Genomic DNA, 22,239 nt, shown 5'->3' with positions numbered 1-22,239 from the left:
GGGTCCACTCTTGTCTTGGGTATTCTGAAGGATGTCCTATTGACTCCTCACAAGTCCCCTGCTGACCTCCATCAGTGACATCCATGCTTCAGGTCAAGGTCAGTGATGATCCCGCCTATAGCGGAGCCCCAAGCAGGAAGTCAGAGGTGGCATCTCTGGTCCACAGTCTTTCCTACCACCAGGCCCAGCTGACAGTAGGGAGAGCTTATTTATGCGCTGACTCAGAGGTCTCCTTGCTCCTCCTTCTGGCCCTGCTCCCTTACTTCTACATGTCTTAGGCCTTTCTCCCTGGGACAAGTCCGGCTCTTCTGTCATCTCAAGTAATACAAGCAGAGGCAAAGATGCCCAAGGTAACAACACCAAGGACCGTCCGGGACTAAGGGAGTGTGGAAGCCCTCCTGTGCTATGTAGACCAAGACCACGGGCCCCCGCTCAGTGGCAGGCTGCCCTATGGCTATCTAGAGCCTCTATCTAGAAAGTGATTCTCAGGTCCAACCTGTGCTGTCAGTTGGCCCTGATAGCTTGGCCATTCCACCACCCCTGCCCTGGTGAACCCATAAGGGTGGGCAGGATCTCATTGCTGTATGTCAGTACTGAGGCATCTTCTAAGGACTCAGAACCACAGAACATCACTTATAACCCTCCCTGCTTGCCCTCACCGTGAGGTCCCAAAAGGCAGATGAGGAAGCTTGGTGAGTGGATCACTCATACAAGTCAGCCTTAGTTTCCTTCACCACTGTTAAACATATACACAGTAGCTTAATTATCCCAGTTTTTCTCCCTGTCTGCCTGTCTGTCTGTGGTACACTTTTAGGGAAGCACTCAGAGCACACAACGTGACTGACAGACACTTGGTCCCCTCCTCTTTCTGAAGTCCCCAAAGGGCATCATGCACTGAGTATTTGAAGAGGGAGTGGGATCGGCCTGCTCTTCCAAGTATACATTGGCGGAAATACCATTTGGGTGCCTTCTAGATGGGGTGGGGCTTCTGCCGTCCTCTCCCAGGTCCTACATACATGCCGAATGCAAAGCCACTGTCAGGAATAACTAGAACTCTAAAAATAGCTCCTGTGTGCTTGTCTACAGTGCCCTACAGGGCAAAGGGCTGACTCCAGCAACTGGGAACCTGTTTGGCACAGTGCTCCCTCACCACAAGGGGACAGCTGTGGGACCCTCTCTCTGCAGAAGAGAGTGTCTTCTGCCATCCACTCTCAGGTCTGACTCTCACCCTGGGGATGATGGGATCCTCTTTCAGGGAAACCAGACCATGTGACCCAGATGATCTGAAGTCCTTGTTCTGGACCAGAGCCATCACAGTCTGCTCTCAGGCTCCTGTGCTAAATCCCCAAAGAGGAGCCCCTGGGCACAGCCCTCCTGGGTGGCATGCTAACCATGCCATGAAGCAGCACTATTTGTGTCCCACCTATCCTGAGAGAGGCCCTTTCAGCCCACCCTAAGCTCTGGCCCATATGCTTCAAAGGTGCATCAAGGCTTTCTCCTTCTAGGAATCTCACAAAATGCCTCTGAGACACATCAAGCCCCAACGTCCCTCATGCAGATGGGGACGCAGAAGCTTGGGGAACTGCCTATGGTGGAATCTTCAGTGATGGCCACCTGTCCTGACCTCCTCTCTGCTCTCTTATGAGTTTCCAAAGTCCACCCGAAGTGCATCTTAGCTTCCCTTCCTGGAAACCCAGTTTTCCACGGAAGGAGTAGCAGCTCCCACTCAGGGTTCCCTAGGCATCAGCACAGAACCATGCATGCTTTACGCAGTCCTCTCTCTGGGGGATGGGGACTTCTCACATGTTCATTAATGCCCATGACAGCTTACCTGGTTGCCAATACCTACCTCCTCTGTCAAATACGCCTGGCTCCCTCTTGCCTCAAGTGGTGCCCCATGCTCCAAAGGTTCATCTTCCTGAGAGAGGAGACAGAAATCAAGATGAATCAGCTCTCGAAATGCCTAGCAAGAGCGACTCAAGATCCAAAGGGTAACTGCCTTGGTGGCACATGCATGTAGACCCAGCATTCACAAGAAAAAGTCTGGTGGATTGCTGTGAGTTTGAGGTCAATCTGGTCCACAAAGTGAGTCAAGGACAGCCAAGGCTATACAGATAGACTGTGTCTTGAAAAAGGAGAAAATAAAAAAGTCAAAACTGCAGGCCCTGCATTTTATTGCAGAGTCTGAAGACTAGACTATCCACTCCCAGAAGCTCACCCCCAAATCCATTGCAGGAATTTAGAATGCAATGTCTATCTGTCACTCTTCCAGGGGTTTAACAACTGTTTTGAAAGCTACAAGGCGATGTATGCAAACAGCATAGTATGGCAACAATTCTTAAGGCACCTCAGAAAATGGCTCTGAGTGGCCCTTTACATCCAGTTCATGAATACTTGAAACCCAGCTTTACCAACACACTTCACCTGAAGGGCCTGAAATCAGAAACACCTGATCTACACTCTCCATTCCAGAAACCTGACAAAAGGGCTTCAACCACTGGGAACCAAAAGAAGCTCTGTCCCCAGACAGAGTGTCCCTTGCCTAAAGGTACAGCCACTTCACAAAATAGCCTCGAGCCCTAGGGACCTGGAGGCCCTCAGTCCCCAGATGTAGTGTCCCTTACCTAAAGGTCCAGGAACCTGAAGGGCATGGTGTCACACACCTTTAATCCCAGCACTCAGGAGACAGAGGCTTGCTGTGTGTTCGAGGCCTGCCTGGTCTATAAAGTGAGTCCAGGACAGCCAAGGCTGCACAGAGAAACTCTGTCTCAAAAAAAAAAAAAAAAAAAAAAAAAAAAGGAAAGGTCCAAGAACCTGAAATAATGTCCTGAACCAAGAAACTGATTCTGAACCATATAAGGGAAGTAGGGTACTTCCCATTCCTGGAAACTCACACAACTGACTGTGCCTTGTGCCCTCTAAACCCTGAATCCAAAACCCACAGTGTGCCCTTCACCATTCCTGACATGTCAGAAATTGGCTCTGATACCCTAGTGCTCTTGGGACTCTGAAACATGCTGTTGATAATTCTCTAGGCATATTGAAATATTGCTCTGTGCCCCAGGTACTGTATCCAGATATCTCCATGGATGTAGATGGGGAAGCAGAGGTTTGAGGGGGCTTATGAACACACTTATTGTGAACTTTGCTTTAGGACCCAGTACAAGATGCACACTTGCTTGACCCTTGAGGCCTGTGCACTTGGGCTCTGAGGCTGTGACTTGCATATTGACCAAGAAACTCTTATGACCTATCCTCTCTAGAAAACTCTGAAGTAGACCCCGTGGGCTGATTTCCACCAGGAAGAACTAGAGGGAGGGGAAGGGGCTCGGTCTCACAAGAACTCTCGCTCTGGAGCAGCACACACCATAGCCACTGAATTATACTCCAGGGGTCACCCTAAGCACAGCCAACCTTCCACAGCCCCCTCTTGGGACCTAGTTTTATCCTGCCATTTAAGCAGTCCTCTTTCCCTTGGGGGAATGCCTCAATGTGGCGCCTTTGCAAAGGCCCTAGTCAAGGAGCATATGGGGCCTGGTTGGTCATGTGGTTCCTGTTTATCATTGTGGGCCCCACTTGGTTCTTGGCTGACCAGGGGAATCAGCTTCCTCAATAGGGGACCACCTCTCCTAAAGTACTCACCTCCCCTCAGTGAGCATGGGGAGCCCATCTCCCTTCCAGGAACATCACAAAATGGTGCTTATTTTCCCAACAACCAGAATGTGTGTTGTGAAGGGTTGGGGAGGGCCTCCAGACTGGCCTTAGGAGGGAGGCATGCTCCAATCTCCAGGGAACTCAGAAATAACTCTAGCACCCCAACCCCAACCATGGATGAAGACACTGGAATAAACATATACTGGGGGTCTTCTTGTGGGAACGATCCCCTTCCCCTCCCTCTAGTCCTTCCTGGTGGATATCAATCCATGGAGTCTACCTCAGAGTTTTCCAGAGAGGAGGTAGTGTCTATCTTCCTCATGTGTCAGGCAATTTCCTACCATGAGCTCCTGAGAGGAAAGGCCTGCATCTCCCAAGCCAGGGTACAGTAGTCTCCATCTCTTAGCACACAGGCAGTAGTGTGAGGTGTGCTTACACAGGGCTAAGGGAAGCTTGCCTGTGACCCTTGGCTGCTGCTCAAAAAGTTCCTGGCAACATCTGCAGAGGGCAGGGACCCAGGAGAATGGAATCTCGTGCTTCCAGATACCTGAGCAGTGTGAGGAGACACCACCAGGTCAGTAGCTATAGCCTTCTGCACCCAGTTTGCTGAGGGCACAAAACTGTGGCTGCTGTCCATGGAAGGGCAAAGCTGACCAAAGGGTGTGGAAGCCTGGGCTCCGGGATAGTCCCAAGGATTAGATAGAATAGCAAGCAGAATCTGGGCTCAACTTTAAGATATTTATTTAGCACAAGATTTGTTTTCATGTAGTAAGAACTGAAAATGGCCTATTTTCAAAAAATAGTGACCGGGATATCATGATCTTGTTTTGTTTTTGAACAGTGTGCAGATTATACTTGTGTTATCTGCACATTTCTTCTCCTTATCCATCTCTTCCTCCCCTTGCTCCTCTTCTCCCCTTCCTCCTCTTCCTCCTTCTCTTCCTCCTCAGCTGACTCTCCTAGGGAGATGGTTGAGAGGTCAGTGTTCATGATGGAATGGCAAGTGTTGTACATAGACATCATGTACCTGACGTGTGCTGAGGAGCTACCTGCTGCAGGCACTGCCCCTCCCATCTTACCAGTAGCCAATGGAGAAACTGTCCCATGATCAGATGTGCCCTCTCTGCTCAAGCCATTTGTCTCCTGAGGTGGGCAGTTGTCAGGGGCACTTACAGGGATGTTGCTCTTTTCAGTGTACTAGAAGGCCCTGGGGAAAGGCTGCCTGCAGGTGTCTGTGTGTTGGGAACTCCCTGATGGGAATTCATGCCATCTTTCTTGGCCTTATGCAATCAAGAGGAACATCTGGTAGGTAAAAGCCTCATCCATTTTTGGATGTGGCCCCGCACTTTTAAATGGAGATTGTGCCATCGCTTACCACAGCCACATCAGTCGATTTGCTCCTGACAGTATTCCCCAGGAGCTCTGGCTTGTCCCTCTGGAAGTTGAAGTAGCCATAGATCTAAAACAAAATGGATTAGGCTAGCCAATCTGAAATACAACTATACTGACCACACCACATTCTACTGGTCTTTCTTTGTGATGCAGAAAATGGCAGAAGTGGCTGGCAAAAGGTGTGCAGTGCTGGGGCAGGACCCCAGTAGAGAGAAATGACTCATGTGTAAGGTGGTGACACATGTACGTGACATAAACTGGCTTATCCTCTCCCTACCTGACTGCCTGTCTTCAGATATCTAAAGGGAGAAACAGGAGTGCATTGTCAAAGTCTTGTACCCTTTAGTAAACAACAGTGTCTGCTGAATGAGGAGCTTGAAGCACATTGTTAATGGGGTATGTAGATAGAAAGAGGTTCTCTTCACAAAAATGGGAGACAAAGAAAAGCTTTGTAAGTTACCATGATTTTCCAGTCTTCTCCAGAGCAGAGCTGTCAAAGAAGATCTTCCAGCATTCCTTCTCAAAAATATTCTGTGGGCTCCTTCTCCAGCTGCTCCTGCTGCTAGGAAGGGATGCCTCAACCCTGAGGACCTGAGGAGGCCTGGATCCTGAGCCTTGCTCATCCCAGGTTACTATCTATATGCTTGGGCAACCTGTGGGTTGTTAGAAACTGGAAAATTCAAGTGATGAAGGAAGTGGTGTTTTGGGGTCCATGGACCCCAAAGCCATAATAAGCCTTATAGGTCAGTAAGTGGCAAGGGACATAGGGACCGCCCAATGACAAACAAATAGGGATAGTTGATGATATGCCAGAATCATTCAAGAAAGCATTGCAAGGCAGCACATGAAAATCACCCAGAAGATCAGTTACATCAGTCTGATACTTTCAGTTATTATGTAATGAGGGTCAGATATTTTAAACCCTTTATTTGATATACTATACAGGCTGTTTTTAATGGCTAAACATGGATCTATAATCTTTAACAGCATAATATTGCCTTTAATTTGTATTCTTCATATGCCTTCTATAGCTTATGCATCCTCTGTGTACTTTAAATAACTTACTTGGGATTCTATAAGTTATGAGGAAGCCTCTTGGGGTTTTCTTTTCAAATATCTATCTATCTCAATCTTTATATACAAACCCTTATATATCAAAATATTTTTATGTTAGCCGCATCACATTTTTACTTATTAAAAATATGAGATTGAATAGTACTATAGAGAAAGCCCCTTCCCACCTTTATATAAAATTTCCTGAGAAGGCCTGCTTGGAACAACTAACTACTCTTTAGGGAACTGAGACCCAACAGAGACTACCTCCCTTTAGCAGCTCTTTACCCGCAGCAACTTCAAGTATTTTGTTGTTGTTGTTGTTGTTGTTGTTGTTGACATTTGTCAGTGGTAAACTGTTAGTTTTTGGAAGTACTACGTTACTGTTATGTATCGTATAAAACTGTATCAAAATTAAACTAAACATAACATCAAAGTCACAACATAAACATCTCTTTGGGTCAAGGAAGCTGATCTCATAGGTTGTTGATAGGGTGGGTGGAGAAGAGAGGAAGGATACATTGTAACTCTCTTCAAGGACATGTTACCAGCTCAGTTTTAGCCTTGATTTTTTGTATTTATCTCTTATGCTGCTCTGTTCTCCTTGTCCCTGTCACAGAGCCAGAAGGCTATTCTGACGGACTGACCCAGGAAAGGGGGTTAAAGGACATAAGGAGAAAGAAAAAAAACCAGGAACCTGAAATGGGAGGGTCAAATCCCACATTCTAGAGTCAGCCTTTTGGCTTAAATGCCAAAGGTCATTTTGAGAACAACATGTGCTCTGCTTGGATTGATGGGAGCTCATTAGACCTCCTTGCAACCACGAGAGTGTGTCCAATTGGAAGTTTGAGCTGGTGAAACCTGATGTGTAGAAATTAATCAAAGCTGGAGAGAAGATAGAAAAAGGCATTGAAGGTCAGAAATATTTTAGCATTGTCACTCTGAAGCTGTGTGTGTCAGCGCCTGGCTGTGGCCTCTCAGGCACATTTGTCCTACCTGCTCTGTGCCACATGCCAGGCCATGGCTTTGGCTCTTGTGCACTAGCAAGTGGCTCTCCTGAGAGGCTTGGGGTGGAGGAGGGTCTGGAGCCTAAGGCCAGTCTGCCAGGCTGCCAGTCACCCCACCCTTTGTGCCCCCAGCCACCAGCATCTAGGCCACCTTTAAAACACCCTTGATGTGCTGAGGTGAGTTGATGGGTGAGGGCTCTCACTTTCTGAGAAGGGGAGGGGGCTGAGAGAGAAAAGAGGGTAGGAGGGTGGGACCCAGAGGAGAGGAGGGAGTGGGCTGCTGTAGGGATGTAAAGCAAATGAGTGAGTGAGTGAGTGAGTGAGTGAGTGAGTGAATAACCAAACAAAAGCCCCCACACAGGCAAGCTTCCTCCCCTGCTGTAGGTTCTGCTCACCTCCTGGAGCTAGTGCAGGGGCCTTCAGAGCCACCCTGCCACTGCAGCTGATCTTCTTAATTTTCTTACTGTTTTCATATACCTCTTCCTGTCTTTGGTCCATTAGTCTGGAAACCCCTGCTGTGGTAGGAGCATAGCCTCAGGGGAACCAGTAGGAGATATTTTTGGAGATTTTACAACTGTTTCACCAAAAACAAAAACAAAAACATAACACCAACACAAGAAATCCATTTTCGTTGTTCCACCTCGCATCATGAAGCACTGATGCCACTTTTTGTTCCTACACCATTTTTAAGGTTTTTTTTTTTTTTAATGTTTTCTCCTCCAGTCTACTTTGGACTACGGAGTAACCAGAAATTTGGAGGTGTTGTACTACAGTTAAATTAACTTCATCCTGTGGATCTAAGCAATTTTAAAGCAAATTTCCTAGTACAAATTATCCCTTCCTTGCTTGCTCTTCCCTTGCTCTAAGCTCTGCCCCTGCTGGGAGTAGGTGGTGTAGAAACTTAGTTGGCCCTCATAGGTGGTGCTCTGTCTTTGAGTTTTACCTGCATGTTCTCATGCCTTTAAATTCACAGAAACTTTGTCAGGGAAGCAAGGGCAGGCTTTTAGAATGAAAATAAAGAAGCTTTTGAAGTGCTTTAATAATTCATTATAAGAACTAGAGTGCACAAGCAAAGCATCTAAAGCAGCAAACATCCTCTTCAGATTATGGCTCTCCCATGTTTACTGCTGATTCTTCTCTGCCAAGCATGACTTCTCATATATATATATATATATATATATATATATATATATATATATATATATATTATATGTAATCAGATATGTAAAATACAGATATATTATATGTAATCAGTATACAGATATGGATAGAGGTATCACAGGAATGGCTAGTTTCTCTCCTGTACTCAGGTATACCCCTTCAGGTGGCAGTTTGACTGAACTTGCAGGCCACTCTTCAGTAACAAGGTCCTGAGAGGGAAGTGCCAGGAGACGAGAAAGATAGAAAAACTGAAAATAGGGAAGATAAACTTGTGGGCAGGAGGTGTTGTAAAAGCAATCTCTTATGCCAAGCAAGCTTGTCAACAAGCACAGCATCGCTAGACATGGCGGTGCACACTTTTAATATCAATGTTTGTAGGCAGAGGCAGGGGGATCTCTGAGTTCAAGCCCAGCCTGTTCTATAGAGCAGGTTTCAGCACATCCTGGGCTACCAAGTGAAACCCTCTCTTGTAGAAAAAAAAAAGGTAGAGCATCTTATAGATTATTTACAGGGGTGAAATGGGATAAAATCAGCAAGCAGCTAATTAAACAATGCCACACAAGGACAGGGCATCTCAAGAGCATGACAGAGCAAAGCACACAGCAGTGGCCTTGGGTCTGATAACCATAGCCCCAAATGTTAGGAAAAGTGGGGTTCTCAGAATATGTAGCCAGCCTTGCCCCAGGCTGTTAGCTGGTCTGCCAAGTATTTTCCTGGTTACATTGGGGCCCCAGGGAAAAGTCCTCAAGGCCCAGGATCCAAACCATTACTGGCTCCTCCAAGCATATTCTTGGTTTAAAGAAGGAGCTATGCCTCTACTCCACATATATTAGGGCCTCAGAGAAAGCCTCCGATGTTCAACCCTGTCCTCCACAGGAGAGAGGAATTCGCACAAGTTGTTCACTGAGTTTTTTCATACGGACCCTGCCTGACAGCAACCCACCCACACCTATACTAAGATGGAGGGAGGGAAGGAGGGAGGGGGGGAGAGAGGGAGGGAGAGAGAGAGAGAGAGAGAGAGAGAGAGAGAGAGAGAGAGAGACAGAGAGAGACAGAGAGAGACAGAGAGAGACAGAGAGAGAGAGAGAGAGAGAGAGAGAGAGAGAGAGAGAGAGAGAGAGAGAGAGAGATAGCTGCTTTGGAGATATCCACAGTCCCGTGGTGACCTCACTAAACTCATTGCTTCAACAAGCCAAACTAAATGGAATTCTTCTTTGTTCTGTGTCTTCTGTATTTGGAGTGGACAATTCCTTCTGCCCAGCTCCTCGGTGAAAGTCACCTGGCACATGAGACCTAAAAGAAACTGACAGAGTAAAAGAGATGGGTTGCAGTGCAGTATCTGCCAGGGGAATCTAGGCACGAGCATCTTTTTCTGTGAGGCCTCCAATGGTGCGTCCCCTAGCTATGGTGTGTGTGTGTGTGTGTGTGTGTAAAAACTGTCTGTTCAGTTCAGCTGGTGCTGTCACCTTGCCTCTGAGAGCCTGCTTTGCCCTCCATGAAATTTTTTTGCATGGGAAATTGCAGAGAAGGAGATCTTCCCTCTCAGCTGGCCCTCAGGCAACCTCTAAGCAGCATGAACCTAAACACACAGTTCTAGCACTCTCAAGTCCTAAGACATAGACATGGAAGGCAGAGCAGGGAAAATACCTCAAGTCAGCCTAGGCTGGTTTCTGAGAGCCTCAAAAGAATACAATGTAGCTTCAGTTTCCCTGTCTACCTGTCTGTCTGGGGTCTGGCTGGAGCACTGCCTGCTTCTGAATCCCAAAACTGGCCCCATGCCTGAGAACCAGGTGAGAGTGTGGTATGAACCTGGTCTCCCGAGTCCAGAGGTTCCTGTGAGGTGGAGTGCGGCTTCTGCTGTTCTCTTGGGTCCCACACACACAATGAGTGCTAATACACTGTAGGGAGTAACCCCAACCTCCAAAAATCAGGCCTTTAGCATTGTGTCCACAGGGAGTGGCTGGGGTAAAGGCTGATTCTGGCTATTGGGACCCTGTTTGTTGCAGTGATCACACAGGGGAAGAGCTGAAACATTGTGGGCCCCTCTCTCTGGTACTTGGCCTCCCTGCCCCCTACCCCTACTCTCATGCTGCCTTTGGGACCTCTGAGATTGGACCCAGAAAAGGCTTTCATGCCAACTCTCATGAGGCCCTTGGAGACAGGCTAACCTGTGTCAACACTCCATTATCTTAAAAGGTCTATATCCTGAATAGGGCCGTTAGCAGCTATAAACTGCCCACTGTGACTCAGAAAGGGCAGCAACATAGTCTGCCTGTTGGGCATGGCCTAAAAAGGCTCCTCCTTCAAGTCCCTGGATGCTGAAATACTTGCATCACAAAATGGTTCTGAGCCCTTACCCCAAGTCATTGGATGCCAAAAACAAAACAAACAAAAAAAAAAACCCAACCTGCCTATTTTCCTCACACTCTCCCTGTTGGGCATGGAACAAAATAGCTTCCCCATCAAGTCCCCAGATCTTGGAATACTTGTGTCACAAAATAGCTCTGAGCCCCAACCCATGTCCCCGGAATACTGGATAAACTACCAGGCTCCTTCCCTTCAGGAACCTCATAAAATGGCTCCTGATGTCCTACCTCATGGTTTCAGATATCTCTATGGATGTAGATGGGGATGCGGAGGTTTGAGGGGGCTTATGACCACAGTCATTTTGAACTTTGCTTTAGGACCCAGCACAAGATGCATACTTGCTTGACCTTTAAGGCCTGTGGGCTTCGGCCCTGAGGCCGTGACTTGGACAATGACCAAGAAAGTCATGTGACCACTCCTCTCTAGAAAACTCTGAAGTAGACTCCATGGGCTGATTTCCACCAGGAAGGACTAGAGGGAGGGAAAGAGGCTCGTTCCCACAAGAAGACCCACTTTGGGGAAGCACACACCACAGCCACTGAACTATACTCCTGGGGTCACCCTAAGTGCAGCCAACTTTCCACAGCCCCACCTCGGGACCTAGTTCGATCCTGTCATTTAAGCAGTCCTCTTTCCCGTGGGGAATGTCTCAATGTGGCACCTTTGCAAAGACCCTAGTCAAGGAGCATATGGGGCCTGTTTGTCCATGTGGTTCCTGTTTATCATTGTGGGCCCCACTTGGTTCTTGCCTGAACAGGGGTATCAGCTGCCTCATTAGGGGACCACCTCTCCTAAAGTACTCACCTGCCTTCAGTAAGCATGGGGATCCAATCTGCCTTTCCAGGAACATCACAAAATGATGCTTAGTTTGCCAACAACCAGAATGTTTGTTGTGAAGGGTGGGGGAGGGCCTCCAGACTGGCCTTAACAAGGAGGCATGCTCCAAGCTCTAGGCACCTCAGAAAATAACCCTACCACCCCCACTGCAACCATGGATGGAGATACTGGAATAAACATATACTGCCCGTCTTGTTGTGGGAACAGGCCTTCCCCTCCCTATCGTCCTTCCTGGTGGAAATCAGCCTGTGGATTCTAATTCAGAGTTTTCCAGAGAGGAGAGGACATGTGGGGAAATTTATTATCTACCTAGATGCATGCTGTTTCCTGTGGTCCTTGACCCAGAGAGAAGGAATCTCCCATTGCCCTGGTTAGCAGCCCCAAGCTGGACCAGAGTGAGGTCCTCATTTCTGCTCCCTGTGAGACCTGCCCTCCTTACTCCTCTGGACAGCTAAGAGGAGCCAGAATGCAGTTAGTCACACCATAACAATTAGATGGGGCGAGGCTGTACATTTCTGGCCATGTGTCTCTGAGTCAGGGCTCCTGGGGACCTACCTTCAAGGAATTGGGGTCAGAACAACAGCGCTACTGTGCAGCAGAATTTTAGCAGACCCATTGTATCTAGCCTGAATCTGGAGTGACAGCAGCTAAGCTGTGAAGCTGACTTTGGTCAGTGATCATTATCTCAGAGTCTTTTTGTTGTTGTCTTGAAGGTTTCTCAGAGCCTTTGCATAAACCCAGTGCTCTGACCTGTCTGGCAACCCAGGAAGTCTCATATGCCTGAGGTGATGGCTCTTTCCAGATAGCCCCTAGATCAGATAGGAACGTTGGGTGTGTGGAAATTGACTTGCAAAAGATGCCTTTTCTTACTTCGAGACAGGGTTTCTCTGTTTTAGGCCTGGTTGTCCTGGAACTCACTCTGTAGACCTCGCAGGCCCAGATGAAGCATATTAGCAAGGATTTGGCGTTATGGATGTGAGGTATCTTGATAGAAGTTATTGGAAGCAGATGGCATGGGATTGACACAGGGATCCCATGCCTGCCCCACCATGGGAGGCAGTTTCCTTGCTATTTCACACCTGGAATTTTGCCACGGTTACAAATGTAACCACAACATACATAGCTGGTGTGTGGGTCGTGACCCACGGGTTGAGAACCCTGTCTGTGGCGGGAAGTATTGTACATTCTCAGGAAGAAGCTGTGAGTGCTGAGCGAAGGGGCTGTAGATGTGTGTCTGGGGGGCCGGGACAGAAGCTGTCTCTGCAGGGGTAGCTTGTGCTGGAGGTGTTGTGAGTGGGGCTGTGATGACTTAGGTAGTAGTGGTAGGCGGGGCTTGATGCTTAGGTGCAGCTGAGGCTGATGATGTAGGCATAATGGGCAGAGTTCGCAAGCCAAGGTAGGGGGGTTTGAGCAGTGACAGGTCGGCCTTCTGTCTTGCTAGCTGATGGACATGTTGGGGGCTGGGTGAAGTGTAAAGCATTGGCAAAACTACTGAATGCAGTGGAGAAGAGGGAGCCTGTTTGTATGAGCTGCAGCAACTCTTGTGGGTGGGGCTGTGAGTGCTTTCCTAGGTGGGCTGCATTTGAATTGGATAGTCCCAGGAAGGGCCAATCATCTTACCTATCACCTGTTTGGAATGCATATTAAGTGTTCACAAATCCAGCTCTGGTTATCTGAAGAAGGCATGTTTGGAGTTACTAACAATGTTATGTCCAAATTTTGAGAGACTCTGAACAGACCACCAAAGAGCCCAATCCAAATGCAGTGGCAAGGTTGTGTTTATATTGCAGGTTGGAACCCAGGACACACCTCCAATGCGCTGATGCTGCAGGAGCAGGGAAGTGGCCTGGATTCTCAATGGAGAGGGGTTTGTTATAGGTTTTGGACAAAGAATTGGGTTCTACAGTATATGATTGGATGACATCTGGGCAGAAAAGCTGCAAGCAGAGAGCTACAAGACTTAGAGTTTCATGGTTGGGTAATAGGTGTAGGGGCAAGTTGACCTATAGAAAATATTGGCTGAGGCAGTCATGGGGGCATTAGGAACCTTGGCCTGGCCTCTCCTAATTGGTTGTTGCTATGTGCCAGACCCCCTGCTGCTCAGTTTGACCAGCAGAGGGTGTATTTGGACTTTCCCAAGGTGAGCTGATTGTGTGGCCAGTGAACATTTTTTCTGTTTAGGCTAGTGTGTGCTTAGTCTGGAATCCGGGTTCAGCCCGTGCCTAGGTTGAAGACAAAATGGAGTTTCCTTTGAAAAATGGAGTCTCTTTTTCAAAAGGGAGTTTGTTTGGTCCTTACAAACCAGATAGTTTAGACTGAGTGTTTTATTTTACATTTTAACCTGTTTGTGTGTGTCTGCAGATGCAGGCAGATACCCTTAAAAGCTTATTCAGTATTTGTCAGGTAAGCCATTCAGTTGTAGAATAATATAGTTATCCGTATCCTAGATGGCATTAAACAGGAATCTCTAAAAACCCAACATCTATAGGAACTCAGAAAATGCTGACACCAGGTTGTTTCAGTTTTCTTTAGGGATTTTTTTTTATTAATTTATTCTTGTTACATCTCAATGTTTATCCCATGCCTTGTATCCTTCCATTCTTCCCTCCCTCCCATGTTCCCCTTATTCCCCTCCCCTATGACTGTTCCTGAGGGGGATTACCTCCCCCTTTACATGCTCAAAGGTTATCAAGTCTCTTCTTGGTAACCTGCTGTCCTTTCTCTGAGTGCCACCAGGTCTTCCTCTCCAGGGGACATGGTCAAATATGAGGCACCAGAGTATGTGAGAGAGTCATATCCCACTCTCCACTCTACTGTGGAGAATGTTCTGACCATTGGCTAGATCTGGGTAGGGGTTTAAAGTTTACTGCCTGTATTGTCCTTGGCTGGTTCCTTAGTTTGAGCGGGACCCCTTGGCCCAAATCTTCCTACCATAATGTTCTACTTGTTGGTTTCTAGGACCCTCTGGATCCTTCTACTTTGCCATTCTCCCATGCTTCTCTCATCTAGATTCCCAATAGGATGTCCTCTCTTCTCTCCCAGTTTCCAGGTAAGTGAAGGCTTTCCTGGGACATGCCCCTTGGGCTAATATGCAGATATAAGTGAGTATATACCATTTGAGTCTTTCTGCTTCTGGGATAACTCACTCATTATGATCATTTCTAGCTCAGCTATCAAGAGAACAAAGCAATACCCTACAGACTGGGAAAAGATCTTCACCAACCCTACATTTGACAAAGGTCTAATATCCAAAATATATAAAGAACTCAAGAAATTAAACACCACCAAACCAAATAACCCAAATGAGAAGTAGGGCTTGGAACTAAACAGAGAATTCTCAACAGAGGATTATCAAATGGCTGAGAAACAGGTAAAGAAATGCTAAACCTTCTTAATCATCAGAAAAATGCAAATCAAAACAACTCTGAGATTCCATCTTATACCCATCAGAATGGCTAAGTTCAAAAATTCAAGGGACACCACATGCTGGCGAGGATGTGGGGAGAGAGTAACACTCCTTCATTGCTGGTGGGAATGCAAACTAGTACAGCCACTTTGGAAATCTATCTGGTGCTATCTCAGAAAAATGGGAATAGGGCTTCCTCAAGACCCAGCTATTCCACTCCTTGGAATATACCCAGAAGATGCTCTAGCACACAACAAGAAAATTTGCTCAACCATGTTCATAGCAGCCTTATTCATAATAGCCAGAACATGGAAACAGCCTAAGTGTCCATCAGTAGAAGAATGGATAAAGAAACTGTGGTACATATACACTATGGAATACTATTCAGCTATTGAAAACAAGGAATTCCGGAAATTTGTGGATGAATGGATTGAGCTAGAAATGATCATAATGAGTGAGTTATCCCAGAAGCAGAAAGACTCCAATGGTATATACCCTCTTTAGGGATTTTGAACAATATTCAATAAGACTACAAATCCTGTCTCAGAGACCCTGAGTTCAATTTCCAGCAACTAACCATGTGGTTCACAACCATCTGTAGTGAGATCTGGTGCCCTCTTCTGGCGTGCAGGCACACATGCTGTCTAACTACTAAATACATCTTTTAAAAAATTTTTTTTCTTTAAGATCCTAAACTACAGCTTATATTTTAGCCCTTTGAAGACACATAGTGTCTTTCCATGGGCTGTTTAGCTTTGTTTTCTCTCTTTGTCCTAGTGTCAGATGGTCTCCTGACCCAGAACAGGAATGTTCGAGGGAATTTTAAAACAAGCATGCTTGGGTTGTGAGACTGGGTGTTTAATCCAACTCCAGAGCCAGCTCTTTAATAGACTAGTACAGCATGAAACAGTAGAATTTCAACCAAAATTTATGAAAAGAGATGGGGAAGAATATGCAATTCTCACTAAAGGAAAAGCCTACCAAGAGGGCATTCCAATTCAGAACATCTTTGAACAATATACAAGGCACACACCTTTATTAAAAAAAATTAAAAAACAAAACAAACAAAAAGCAACAAAACCCGAACAAACCTGTTATTAAAGCACACGACGATGCAGACACCACAATTGTGGGAGAATTCAGTGCCCCACTCTAACCAATGGACAGATCACTGAGGCAGAAACAAAATAGAGAAATGATGACACCAACAGATGGAATGAATCCAATGAACCCAATGGTTATCTACAGAACTTTTCACCCAATGCACAAAAGAATATTCTCTCTTCTATGTGCCACATGGAACCTTCTCTAGAACTGGCAGTATGTAGTCAGTTACAAAGCAAACCGTAACTTATACAAAAAAATTGAAATTACCTATTGTGCTTTCTCAGATCACCATGGATTAAGATGGATCTCAACAACAGAAATAACAAAAACCCTACACAATCATGGAAAATGACCAACTCCTTCCTCAGTGACAACTGGGCCAAGGAAGAAATGAAAAAGAAATTAATGACTGTCTAAAAGTCAATGAAAATGAAGGCACAACATACCCAAGCTTATGGGACACAATGAAAGCAATACTAAGAAGAAAGTTTGTAGCACTAAGCGCCTTCATACAGAAATTGGGGAGATTCCATACTAGCTACTTAACAGCACCTCTGGAAGCTTCCACAACAAAAGAGGCTAACACACACAAGAGAAGTAGATGGCTGCAAATAATCAAACTCAAGCTGAAGTCAACACACTAGAAACAGAGGACAATACCAAGAGTGAACAGAAGCAAGGATCAGTTCTTTAAGAAAGTCACCAAGATAGAAAAAAGACACACACGCATCCAAACTAACTAAAACGCAGAGAGAAAATATCCAAATCAACAAAATCAGAAGGGAAAAATAGAACATAACAATGGGCACTGGTGAAAAAAAAACCAAAGACAAATTAGGTCTTACTTCAAAAAACCATAGTCTACAAAATTGGAAAATCTAAATAAAATGGACATTTTTTTTGGTAGATTGGTAGATTCCAGTTACCAAATCTAAATCAAGATCAGGAAAACAAGTTAAATACCTCTATAACCCCTAAGGAAAAGAAGCAGTCATTGAATGTGTCCCAACCAAGCTGGAGGAGGGGAAAGCCTCAGGGCCAGATGATTTTAACTCAGAATTCACTGGGACGAAGATTAAGAAATAGGCCTAAAGGGGAGACCAGGCATGATAAGGCATATCTGACCAGCTGAGGTGGAACGAACCAGTCTGGCTGCAGGAGGGCAGGCAGGGCCCTGGAATCCTGGGTTTGGACAATGAAACTCTGTCAGTTCTCAGTTTGAATCTTGACACACATGACCTTTCCTCAGATGAGCTGGGTCAAATTGCTCAACTTAAGCCAGGAAAGAGGCCAGAGGGCTCAGACTGAGAGCCCTGCCCAAGGCTGTTTGTGTAATAGCAGTCCTGGGAAGGCTTTGTGAGTCCCTACCTGTTTGCTGGCCTGGAGTTTCCTTAAATAGTCCCTGGACTTCTCACCTGGATGTGTCCAGCCTGGGAACTCACAAGCCTCACAGATGTCTCCAACTCAGGTCAAGTTCCTCCCCTCCATGAGATCCTAAACCCTCTCAGGAAAAGTGAGCTGGTACAGACATCTGTTGACCAAGGGGGGCCCGGAAGCAGGGTGGGGGACCGATCTTGTGTAACATGCACATGACCCAGCTATGCCTATGTAAAAAAGGGTTTCCTAAAGTACACCTAATGTGCATTCATCTTACCTGATCCTCCTGACATCTTCCCTTTCCACCAGAATGAATCCGGCCAAAGACTCTACCGCCCCACCTTTCATCCTGAGGTACTTTAAGGAAGAAAGACCCTTCTTGCCTTGTGGGGTGGACACCGGGACTGAGACGATTGTGCCACCTCTTTTTCTTAGCTTCAGATAGCCACAGTCCTTGGGTGAAAGTCCAAATTTGAATCCCTTTTACCCAACAAAGATGGCCCCAACTGCTGATATGATTCAAATCCTAGGTACTAGTCATCACCACCCAGAGATACCTCACTCACCCTAACTCAAGATGCCTAAGAGAGGCCATCCACAGCAGTTTCCCCTTAGAGCTCCACAGGAAACAGAATATGGGTATAACATTTTTTTTAAGTTATCTGCATTGCCTGTAGGCCCTCCTAGCAATCAATCAACACACACACACAGGTGTTATATTTTAAAATAGCCTTAGTTAATGTGGGGCAGGGCAGATATCAATCCTCTAAACTACCTCCCATGGTGGGGCAGGCATGGGATCCCTGCCTCAACCCCATGCCATCTGCTTCCTATAACTTCTATCAAGCTACCTCGCATCCATAATACCAAATTCCTCCTAATGTTCTTCATCTGGGCCGATTTCTCCATCCACTCAGGCCATAACACCAAATTCCTCCTAATGTTCTTCATCTGAGCCGATTTCTCCATCTATACCGGTCATGTGCTTCTCCTCCATCTAACCCATGGCTGCCTTCCTCTCCTCTCCTCAAGTCTCTTTCCTTCCTCCTCTTGGCAGTCCTGCCTTTTTCTTCCCAGGATTCCTCTCTCTCCTAGCCCCACCTGTCTCCTCTACCCTGCCCAGGTGGGATGGCTTTTTATTAAGAAAAAAGGTGCATCACAGAGACAGCAAGCAGTGATTAGCATCAAAATACTTCAGACCATCCCCCAACATAACAGGCTCTATGTGGTCCCTGATTTGTGGAGTTGGCTCAGTCTCATCAAGGTTAATTTCTTATTTTCAATTTTAAATGTATTAATTTATTCAGATTACAACTTAGTTGCTATCCTGTCACTTGTATCCTCCCATTCCACCCTCCTGCTTTCACTCTATTCACCTCCCCTAGGTCTGATACCAAGCTGGACAAGGGCTATCAAGCCTCATCTTGGTAACCTGCTTATTCTTTCTTTGAGTGTCCTCAGGCCTCCCCACCAAGGAGAGATGGCAAAAAATGGGGCACCAGAGTCTTACTGTGCTTGCTCACCTGGATGGATGGCTGATCATGGACACCTTCTCTGTTAACCTCACATGGCTCCCTCTACTGCCTTGGTATATATACTCTTCCCTCTCCAGGCAGGTTCATCCTCCTGGGGAGGAGACAAGAGTGAACATGGAGCCCATCTGAGCACCCCTAGCATGTTTCTCAAGACTGGCAAGAAGAGCAGGGGTCCACTCTTGTCTTGGGGATTCTGAAGGACGTCCTATTGACTCCTCACAAGTCCCCTGCTGACCTCCATCAGTGACATCCATGCTTCAGGTCAAGGTCAGCGATGATCCTCGCCTCAGAGGTCCCCAGAGCAGGAAGTCAGAGGTGGCATCTCTGGTCCACAGTCTTCCCCACCACCAGGCCCAGCTGACAGTAGGGAGAGCTTATTCATGCGCTGACTCAGAGGTCTCCTTGCTCCTCCTTCCATCCCTGCTCCCTTACTTCTACGTATCTTAGGCCTTTCTCCCTGGGACAAGTCCAGCTCTTCTGTCACCTCAAGTACTGCAAGCAGAAGCAAAGATGCCTGTGGAGAGCTGCGAGGTGCCACGCCTTAATATGGCGTATGCTTCTGCCTTCTGCCATCCCGACTGCGAGCGCTCTCGAAGATAAACAAGTTCTTATATGGCAAAAGACTGTGCAAGGGTAACTGGTGATCTGATGACGAGCAGTCCTGCTCTGACACAGACCTATGAGGAGGTGACACATGGCATGAGCTGATTGGCCCTTGAGTTGTACTTAAGCTTGGCCCTTCCCTTCTTCGGGGCCATTCCCACTGAGCTTAATCCTGAGTAAAGATCTCCAGAAGAAGTCTGGTTGTTGGTGTCTTATTTCCGCTGGATGGTGCGGTGCCGACAGATGCCCACAAGAACAACACCTAGGACCCCCGTGATGAGGGAGTGTGGAAGCCCTCCTGTGCTGTGTAGACCAAGAACATGGCCCCCGCTTAGTGGCAGGCTGCACTACCGCTATCTAGAGCCTCTATCTAGGAAGTGATTCTCAGGTCCAACCTGTGCTGTCAGTTGGCACTGATAGCCTGGCCATCCCACCACCCCTGCCCTGGTGAACCCGAAAGGGTGGACGAGGATCTCATTCCTGTATGTCAGTGCTGAGGCATCTTCTGAGCACTCACAACCACAATCATCACTTATAACCCTCCCCACATGTGCTGACCCTGAGGTCGCAGAAGGCAGATGAGGATGCTTTCGGAGACGATCACTCATACGAGTCAGACTTAGTTTTCTTCACCACTGTTAAACCTATACAGAGTAGCTTGATTATCCCAGTCTGTCTGACTGTCTGCCTGTATTGCCTGTCTGCCTGTCTGCCTGTATTGCCTGTCTGCCTGTCTGCCTGTCTGCCTGTCTGCCTGTCTGCCTGCATTGCCTGTTTGCCTGTCTGCCTGCATTGCCTGTCTGCCTGACTGCCTGTCTGCCTGTCTGCCTGTCGGCCTGCAATGCATGTCCATCTGTGGGTCAGTTTCCCGGAAGCACTCAGAGCACACAACATGACTGACAGACACTTGGTCCCCTTCTCTTTCTGAAGTCCCCAAATGGCATCATGCACTGAATGCCTGGAGAGGAGTGGGATCGGCCTGCTCTTCCAAGTACACATTGGTGGAAATACCATTTGGGTGCCTTCTTGATGGGGTGGGGCTTCTGCTGTCATGTCTCAGGTCCTACATACATGCCGAATGCAAAGCCACTGTCAGGGATAACTGGACCTCTAAAAATAGCTCCTGTGTGTTTGTCTACAGTGCCCTACTGGGCAAAGGGCTGACTCCAGCAACTGGGAACCTGTTTGGCACAGTGCTCCCTCACCACAAGGCACAGCTGTGGGGCCCTCTCTCTGCACTGTGTCTTCTGGCATCCACTCTCAGGTCTGACTCTCACCCTGGGGATGATGGGATCCTCTTTCAGGGAAACCATACCGTTTGACCCAGATGATCTGAAGTGCTTGTTTCTAGACCAGAGCCATCACAGTCTGCTCTCAGGCTCCTGTGCTAAATCCCCAAAGAGGAGCCCCTGGGCACAGCCCTCCTGAGTGGCATGCCAACCAGGACATGAAGCAGCACTATTTGTGGCCCACCTATCCTGAGAGAGGCCCCTTCATCCTACCCTAAGCTCTCGCCCATATACTTCAAATGTGAATCGAGTTTTTCGTCACACAGGAATCTCACAAAATGGCTCTGAGACACCCCAACCCCCAAGGTCCCTGATGAAGATGGGGATGTAGAAGCTTGGGGAGCTGCCCTTTCTTCCTCTAAGTCACATGAGATTTGTTGCCAGACCCACAGCAGGATATACTGCACTTGACTGTCAGTGGCCATGGACATGTGTTGCAGCTTCTGAGACTAAGTCTGATCTTCAGTCTTGACTAAGTCCTGGGGCCTCTTTCTTTCTGGGAATCTCTCTAATGCCTTCTATCCACAGAGGCCCATGATCGGGAAAGGAGGGGGCTCACTGCCCCATGTTGGTAGCTGCTGGGTGCAGCTCACCAGACCATCTGTCCCAGATTAATTGAAGGTGTTGTAACCAGACCAGAGCTTCCACAGTGCCCTCTCAGGACCTGTGCGTACCCTAAAAGCTACTCACTCATCTTTTCCTCTGGGAGTGCCTAAAAATGATGTCTCTGCTGGGTTCCCCAGAAAGGAAGGAAAGGGGGTTCATCTATATAGTGTGAGGCATTTGGAGCTAGGCTGACCACAGGGACGAAGCTACGTGACTTCCACACCCTTGGTACTCAAAGAGAGACCTTTAGGGTCCCTGCAAAGTGCCTACCTGAATTCAGAAAGATCAGAGTGGCTTTCCCCATTTGAGAAACCTCACAAAACGGTGTGAAGAGGGGACATTCCTAATCCTAGGATGCCTGACAGTTCCTCATCTGGGAAGTGGGGACCTGACTGTGAACCTCTAGGTGCAGTTCCTTGAGGGGAGAGAACCACAGAGAAAGGAGGGGCAGGGGACAGCCAAGCAGCCAGAATGAAATTTCCTGAATAAAATTTACTAAATCCTCTTGCTTGTTGGACAAATGTTAAGATCTCGGTCACCACTGCACTAGAGAACTGAGCTAGAATGCTATCTTCTGGTTGGGGGGACAGATCACAGGAAGACAATGGTGCTCTTGCCTGAGGATCTGTCTGATTACCTCCCTGTAACCTGCATAAATAGTGGGATGCAGCAGCTAGCACCTGATGCAGGAATCTTAGCACTCCTTTGGCAAGATGGCAGGAGAGGCAGGAGAATGGGCCAGAATCTGCCAGGCAGCCAGCTTGGACTGCATACTGCAGCAGCAGCAGAAGCCAGGCTCATCTTCCTGAGAGAGCAGCAACAGAAGCCAATTAGGTACCAACACC

This window comes from Acomys minous (assembly GCF_964271855.1).
Source record: "Acomys minous genome assembly, chromosome: 7".
NCBI classification, from domain to species: Eukaryota; Metazoa; Chordata; class Mammalia; order Rodentia; family Muridae; genus Acomys; species Acomys minous.
Note: the sequence above shows the minus strand (reverse complement) of the source record.